The 9,185-nt window shown below is 37.3% G+C and overlaps 1 pseudogene; it reads left to right on the forward strand.

Moving 5' to 3' along the window:
• The first annotated feature begins 283 nt into the window (after positions 1-283).
• Positions 284-947, forward strand: LOC134492326 (small ribosomal subunit protein eS7-like; annotated as a pseudogene).
• Positions 948-9,185: the final 8,238 nt, after the last annotated feature.

Below are 9,185 nucleotides of genomic sequence, written 5' to 3' on the forward strand. Positions count from 1 at the left end.
TTGTTTGGAAAAAGGGAAGAACAGGAAGAACACTGAAAGGCAACATTCTCACATATAGAATTCCAAATAAATTTCATTAAGTCAACACCATGTGGCTAGTTACATACCTCATAAGTGGAAGTTTAAAAGTAGATGCAGAATTCTATGAATTCTATGTCCATTTGCAGACATTATGGTAAAAAGAAATCATTGCTGGCTTCTTAATTAGGTGTTGTTAGACAGACTAGGCTGAGACCAAAATCATATATTTATGTGGATATGAAATTAATGAAAGAGCTTTTTCTAGGCCAGCGCTGAAAGTGGAAGGCCATGTGCAGTTCGAGCGCAAAGATTGTGAAGCCCAATGGTGAAAAGCCAGATGAATTTGGGTCTGGCATCTCCCAGGCTGTCTTGGAGTTGGAGATGCATTCTGACTTAAAGGCTCAGCTGAGAGAACTGAATATTACAGTGGCAAAGGAGTTTGAAGTGGGTGGTGGTAGAAAAGCAATCATCATTTTCATACCAGTTCTTTAGCTGAACTCTTTTCAGAAGATTCAAGTGCAGCTAGTTCGTGAACTGGAGAAAAAATTCAGTGGAAAACATGTGGTCTTCATTTCTCAGAGAAGAATTTTACCCAAGCCAATGAGAAAAAGCCACACAAAAAAGAATCAGAAGCGTCCCAGGAGCCATACACTTACTGCTGTGCACAATGCTATTCTTAAAGACTCGGTTTTCCCCAGTGAAATTGTGGGCAAGAGAATCCATGCAAAACTGGATGGCAGCTGGCTTATAAAGGTCTATTTAGACAAAGCACAACAGAAAAATGTTGAACACAAGGTTGAAACATTTTCTGGTGTATACAAGAAGCTGCCGGGCAAAGATGTTGTGTTTGAATTTCCAGAATTTCAGCTGTAAAGTCCAAAAACGATATGTGAATTAATAAAAGAATTAATTCTTCATAAAAATAATAATAATGGAAGTTAGTCATTTAATGAAGACTGATTTATTATCTTGATCAATAGTATGCTATCTTGCATTTCTGATGGCAGTGGTTTCACTAGCTAGAAGAAGTAGAACCTCAGTGGCTGGACTTATTTTTTAATAAAAAAGCACACACATTTTTTTAAAAAAAAGATCTGGCCAATTACACTAAGTGGGGTATTTTTAAAAAAAAGATAATGTTTATTTATTTACGTCTATATTGCTTTTAATTTAAAATGAATTAAACTGGATTACACCGTAAATAAAATAATAATTATTTATCAATAATAAACAGAAGAAAGTGTAATAATCATAAAGTGGTAGAACAATAACATACAAAAGCAGCAATTAATAAACAACAACTTGGGTACCTGATTAAAAAGAAAATAGGGAACACGAGGAAAGTCCTGGGCAGATAATACCTCCCCTTTAAAAAAACAAAATATCTCCCCAATGAAGTCCCTCTGATTGTTGGCTGTTTATTCCATATAACAGGTTCCAATATAGAGAATTCTCACTTGTACACTGCAACCAGGTAAATATCAGCAGGCTATTATACAGTTAACTGTACATTCTCACCAAAATGTAAAGACTTAATTATCCTATAAGGAAGCAGGTAGTTTCTCAAATAAACTAGCCCTAAACTGTTTAGGGCTTTATAAACAGCAAAACCTTGAAAATAGTCTAATGTCTATTTGGCAATGCAGAGCTTTCCCAAAGATGTGTAGCCTAGTTGCAGCCTTCTGAGGTCTTGAAACTCAAGGGACATTAAAACTGCATTGGGTTGAGTAATCATGACTTGATTACTGCAATGCACTTCACACGGGACTGCCCTTGAAGACCACTCTGAAGCTTCAACTGATCCAGAATGTAGCTGTGCAAGTAGTGATGGGCATGGTATGCCCATGTAACACTCTTGCTTCACAAGCTGCACTGGTTGCCAGTTTGCTTCCAGGTGTGATCCAAGGTGCTGGTTATGACCTATAAAGCCTTACATGGCATGTGGCCAGGTTACTTGAGGGGTTGCCTATCTTCTGTGGTATCAGCCTGGCTGGTTGAATTCAAAAGGGTCGATGTACTCTGGGCCCTTCATTTAAACAATGTCATTTATCAGGACCCAGGAAGTGTACCTTCTCTGTCACAGCACCTGCCCTCTGGAATAAAGTTCCCCTGGAAATCTGTGAGGCTCCCACCCTGATGGCATTCTGGAGGGCCTTAAAGACCTGGTTCTTCTCCCAGGCTTTGGGCTAGAGTGGTTGGATCCCCTTATTGAGTCTATGATATATTTGTTATTGTTGACCAGATGCACCATCTTGTTTACTGTTTCTTGTTCTATTTTGATTGTATACTTATTATTTTGTTTTTATGCTGTAAGCTACCCAGAGTCATTTGGAGTTGGGTGGCATCTAAGTTGAATAAAATCTATCAATCAATCAGTCTTGAGGTTAACAATGGAGGTTATCCTTGTCCCAGTAATGTTGTAACTGCATGCTGAAGCTGGCAATAGATGCTGTTGTGTGTCAAGTAATTTATCCTCCAGTGACAGAGGTGAATCAGCAAGCACCCCAAACTACATATCGCTCTCAGAATGGGAGGTACTACCCCACCATGAGCAGATAAACAACCCAATTCCCTGACCCTTCCTGGCATGGTGCCTGCTATGTTTCATGGGTTGAGGACTCAGCAAAACTGAGAAGAGGAATAAATATCTGATGAATCTCAGGGCACCTCATTTCAAAGGCAGACCTCTGAACCCAGTTGTACCCCTTTTAACCTTGTTTTTCAAACTTTAAAAAGTTTATCTTTATCTGTCTGTCTGTCTGTCTGTCTGTCTATCAATCATCCATCTACCTCCTTTGAATCAGTGTTGACTCCTGATGACTGCCTAAGGAAGTCCCTGCAGATTTCTTGACAAAGTTTTTCAGAAGTGGTTTGCCCTTGCCTTCTTCTTCTTCCTAGGGCTGAGAGAAAGTGACTGGCCCAAGGACACCCAGCTGGTTTCATGCCTAAAATGGGACTAGAACTCACAGTCTTCCAATTTAACCAGTACACCAAACTGGCTCTCTGTGGGGATTTAAGACTCCAGAAATGACAAGGAATCTTTTTTTTTTTTAATGTTCAATAGCCATGTGGGTTGCAGCTACTACAATACTATGCTTTGTTTGCCTTCTTAAGAGCTCAGTTGTTGGTGAAACTTTGCTGAAGCAACAGCTCTATTGATGTGAGAGTATCCCAGGCAGTCAGCTCTGCTTTGTGCTCTCCAAGGTCCTGAAATTTTCTTAGCTTCTTAATACTTGGCTTTTGTTTGGAAAAGCTTCACTCCTTTCAGCTTTAAGCCCATTTATTTAGGACCCACAGCCTGGGGAGTGTTATCTTATCAGATGCTCTGCTGATCAACATCAACAATTAAAACTCTTTCCCCCATTCCCCAGTAACAACCCTTTGCTCATGTTTCATTCAAGATAGTAACACTGCATTTGTTCTGGGTGCAACAGGCCCAACTACTGTTTCAGATATCTACACTCCAACTTCTGCTAGTTCCAGCTGAATATATTCAAACCAACCCAGAGAAAGACTGAAAATATGTGTTCAGAATGCATATTTATTTATTACGTTTTATAATAATTGTAATGGGTCCGGTTTTATGAGATTTTAACATTCTGATTAGAGTTTGATTTTATTGTAAACTGCCCAGAGTCCCTCTTTTGGGGGAGATGGGCAGTAATTAAATTTGAATAATAAATACATAATAAATAAATAAATAAATAAATAAATAAAATAGATACATGAGGGAGGAATCACTTGCTTAAATACCACTCATAAAACAAAGCACATAATACGTAGTAAAATAATATATTGGGAAGGTGGTTAGGCTAAAACTGGAGATCTTCCAAATGGAGAAATGCATTTTCTTCCCTTTCAAGATGATAAAGCATTAACTATGCAATCCCACTCTTGCAGACAGAGCAGCACCACACGATTATAAATATGAACATCAGGTCTAGGTGTAGTTTATAACAGTAAAGGAGAGAGAATATAATGGTTATCTTAGTGAGTCACACAGAGAGCTTTATTAATAGGTGGCAACCCAAGATAGCATAAATAATTAAATAACCCATGTAGATTCAGCCTATTTATTCATCTATCTGCTATATTATTTACCAATATAGTAAATAAACAAAAAAAAAATATCATTGCCTTCACAGCAACAATAGCATAAAATAATCTTACCCTTCAAAAACTAATTGAGGAGTATTTCCTGAGAGTGAGGCATTCTGAACAAATTCATGGAGATTAATTTCAGGTGGTTTTCATAGCTACTTGGATCACTCTGTCTCACTAGGGAAAGGACACCTTAAAGTACTATATTTTGGCTTGGAGAGGGACTAGTCCATGCTTTCTTACCTGACAGGAAATACCATTACATTAAAAAAAAAAACTTACTTATGAGTAGACATATATGACACTTCACAGAATCCATGGTATTTCTTTGGTTTTCACTTTTATATTAAAAAGCAGGCATGGCGTCTTTGTTTTTATTGTATCTGAAAGGAAAACTGTAGTTTTTCCATATGAAAAAGCTCAAGAACACTGTGTATAATGTGCCTGCTCCACTAGGCCCTTCATCCCAAATCCCCCTTCTTATGGCAAGTATAGTCATATAAAACTAATCCCTCTAGTGGGAGGAGATGGGAGGTGACAAATTTGATGAATAAATAAATAAATCCAAGTCATAATCTGCTCTTCTTCCATGTTTCACATGAATGAGAATTGGAAATTTCCATCTATGTTTGTTAAAGAAAACTTAAGAAGGTACAGGAAAAAAGAATCATTTTGGGATAGATATGCGCTGTTATATAGTATCTTATTTAAACCTTAATCTTGTTTTCTAGGCAATGTATGCTATGATAATCAGTATGTTTAAATCCAAGTTGATCTACTATTTTTTTTTATTGCTACATGACATGCATTGAAATTTGCTAATTATATTATTGAAAAAAAGTATCAGTGGGAGAGAAGAAACCAGAATACTAATGGGATGTTTTAATGCTGGTAATTCTGAGTTACAATAATGTTACTGACATGACCAAAAGCCATCCTTCTTTCACCAGATCTGCCACAAGTTCTTCCTGGAACAGGACAGTTGAACTCTTATCACACTTATGTCAATAGATTTTGTGTGTATTCTTGCAGTATCTGATTTTAAGGATATTTCAACTTTTATGCTTAAAAAAAGGCTAAGTTTTCAGTTAAGACTGCTTTAAATGTTTTAATCTCTTTCAGTTTCTAGGAGTACTGAAGTATATTACTAGATTAGATATGTCAGAGTGTGCTGGAAAGCTTTTGGCCTAAGAGATCAGAAAAATCACACACACCAGGCATTTCTATAAAAATAAATGTATTTACAGAAAGCACAAAAACATATTTTACAAGCTGTGCATTCACACGCACTCAGCACCGGGAAGAGAGGCTGTGTAGAAAGAAGGAAACTGAAACCAAAACAAGTCCAGGCAAGTACCTCCCCCAGGCAATGCAGCTTTTAACACCCAAACTGAGGACAATTAAGTTTGACCTCTTCACTCTGCCGATACTTAAGGAAGTACTCAATTACCATGGTAACTTTAAGTTCTGTAGCAGAAAACAATATACCAACAAGATACTTCAAGGCTACAAAGTTGGAATAAATTTCATTTCATGGATGATGATGATGATGACGATGATGATGATACCAATTCAGTGGCCTCAAACCAAATCAGAATGAAGTTGTGGAAAGAGGTTTTGAACATTTAATTTTCCCTCAGGTCAATATTATAATTCCCTTACTGAAATTTTCAGTGGTACTTGCTTTCTTCCCTTTGCTGGTAGATTCTGATTAATGCAGTTTTATAGTGACAAAGGCCTTAAAGCCCTCACCTCCATATCATAATTCTGTGCCATGCTCTTCTGCCAGCTTTTTTTTTTTTTTTAAGATGACTAGGTAAGGACAAAAACTACAGAGGACTCAACTAAGTCTGATCTTTAATCAGCACAGACAGCCACACATTTGTTTGGTCATCTGTATCATCTTATCAAGTAGAGAAGGTCTCAGGTCAGGTAAAGATACGTGCTAACATGCATAGTTCTTTATACTGACTCTCTAGATCAGTTGATTATGTTATAAATAAAATTCTAGTATAATCAGTTATAGATGTGCAGAGCAATGATTCTCTATAAATTTACAAATATTCCTACACAGCACCTAAATATTGTAGCAAAACCTGCTTTCAATAATTTCACATCAGGAGGTTTGAGCTAGATTACTTCTGGGAGAAAGGGAGAAGACTACTTTTGGCACAGTAATTGGTAATATTTTGAGCATGTTAATGATGGTTCATCAAAGTATTTGGATGGGCTCATTCACTTATCAAACATGCATCTGGGGAATTCTTATTTTGTACTACATTTTGTCAGAGTTTTATTTCTCTATTTTCACTGCACTTTCAGCACAGTCAGGAAAAACTGTGAACTTCCCCACCACCAGAAGCTTACATATCAACATTATTTTGAAAATCATTCACATATCAAAGTGACTATAGATATCTCTTGTAGCTTTCACTCAAGAGCTGATGGCAAAGGAGACTAAGATACATTGGATAATATAGGAAGGGCCAAGAAAATGACTGAATACAGAACTAGCATAGTTTCCTGTCTGTTCATTAGAAGGCATGCATTATTCTGAATTTCCCCAGTGTTAGCAGAATTCCATATACTAGTATTTGCCAATGATGGCTATATGGTAATAGATGCAAAGAAGTTGTGGAAAAGCTGCCATTTGAAACCATGCCATGAAAAACTTTAATTAGTTACTGTTTCAACATTTATGGCTGCCCACTCATGCTCACCCTGCATAGCTTATCTTTCATAAAAATGCTCTAGCTGTTGCTAATATCAGTTTTACAGAGGTGGATTATTTATTTGTTTGCTTCCTCACTTTTTATATATGAGGTTAAAAAGTAGAACTGTTTAAAGTTTCATAGCACTGATTTTCCTTGGTTTTCCTGATTGCATTTAATGCTTTGTTTAGTTTCGTCAAGGATGACTTTCAGGAACTCCAAATGCCACTCCTGAGATACTAATGGAGCTAAATTACTAGTCAGTATTTAAACACTGACCACAGACAAGATCTAAGTTGCTTACAACTGGCAAGTCTTTTGTTGAAATTACTCTTTGACCCAGATCCCTTCTCTTTCCCCTCCTTTTTAAAATTTACCCTCAGGGTTTTTTTGGATTCCTACAACACTTGAGTGACTGTTATCTTCATCAGAGAACAAACAAAACATTTTATTTCTACTAACAAAGTGTCATTCACACCCTACAGTCCCTGGTGAAAAATCTTAACTTGTTTTTATATCACTGCTTTCCTAAACTCATTGGTACACATATACATACAAACTAGATGTGCATCTCTCTGTGAGATGTAATAAATGCATTCTTCTGACTCCTTCCAATTTGCTGCTTTTCCTAAAGATCAAAGCAGATTTACTGAAACTGTTTTCTTCAAGGAATTTTTTGCTTTTCCAGAAAGCTTCCTAACAGCTGTAAAGATAAATGGAAAGAGACAAGCAAATGCAAAATCAAATAATAGAGTGCCACCCCCCCCCACACGCACATCCCACCTCACTGCTATTAAGGAATGTTTCAAGTTTGTCTTCTGTTCCAATTAACAGAAGCAGCCCAAGTCATTTTGCTGCCTGAAGCAAAACCACCACCTACCAAATCTAGGTACCTACTTCCCCAAACAAGCCTAAGTTAATGTTGGCACAATAAAATCTGGGTTTTAAAAAAATATATCTCCGCAATCCTGACAGTGAAAATGACATAACAGCAAAGGAAATAGCTGGACTGCCCTATCATAACACCCAACATCTACTGTCTAAGGTAACTACCTCAATCTGCCTAATGGTAGGGCAAGTAGAATGGTTGGGGTGAAGAGAAAGGAATTAATTAATCAGTTCTACCATCTAGTCTTGCCTCATTTAATCATTTTGAAAGAGATTTACAGAATATTGACTGCTCCCATTAACAGCTATAAACAATTCTGTGTTGGCATCTGACCTATTATAATTCCAGGCCTTTCACCTGGAATTTAGGATAATTACAAATTTGTAAGGCAGTGCATGTCTCAGTTCTACTTTTGCTGATGAAAATACTTTACTTCCCAGTGGCAAGCCGATTAGACAGACACATTAAAAGACTTTTAGAAACATGCTGGGATAGCCACAGAAGAGGAAACACTGAAATTTCATGGCAGTTGAGTGTCCCGGAATGATAGATAAGGGACAGAACAGAAAGGATAGTGTTTTTTTTTTCCAGGTGCTATGACAATAGGAAAAGCATCCTTGATTTCATATGTTAATACTTGGTAAAATGGCACAATTGGTTGAGGGTAACAAGCTGGCTGATCTGAATCATTCATGGTTTGTTCTCTCTCCCCCTGCACATGGGATCCTAGGCATTTGTGATCTGAGGCTGAGGTATTACTTGTAAGTATCTCTTGGAAATTCGATGCAGCTCTGGTGGCTGCATGCTGCACTGGCATGAGGGTGACCATTAAGCTTCATTTTGTACTCCAGTCTGACACAGTAGATGATGATCCAGTGGACAACACACAGACGCCATCAGGGTTGTAGAGGTCAATTCCCAAATGAGGGGAGGCGAAGAAGGAGGGAGGGGTGAATAAAATGACCTATTTTATTTCTGTCTCCTAATCTTCTGGTGATCAGCAACTGCCTTTAATGGGAAGCATGGATGTGATGATGAGACAGACTTAATGGAATGTGTCATACATGTTCACAGAGCTGGGATATGTTTTTTTAAGGGGGAGTGAAATTTTAAGCATCATTCTGTAATTTCACCACAATGGTATGAGTATCAGAAAGTCACTTTTAGTCAGAAATGGCTAAAATCTCACAAGATCACCATCTTAATATTTTGGTGACTTCAGTTGAGATTTTGGCATGCTGACCCCCAAATTTCCAAGATTTCAGGGAAGAACACAAGCATTTTATAACACTTGTTAATTTCACAGGACTTTGGTCACTTTTAGTTTAGTCTAATTTTTAAAATTAACCTTTATGTAATTTTGGGGTCCTGTAGACACTACTGAATTGATAGTGATTATGCTTACAGGTTTACAGACAGATTATGCAAACTGTGGCTGATTTCTGTAATTGTTTTTATTCTGT

Source organism: Candoia aspera, chromosome 2, assembly GCF_035149785.1.
Source record: "Candoia aspera isolate rCanAsp1 chromosome 2, rCanAsp1.hap2, whole genome shotgun sequence".
NCBI lineage: Eukaryota > Metazoa > Chordata > Lepidosauria > Squamata > Boidae > Candoia > Candoia aspera.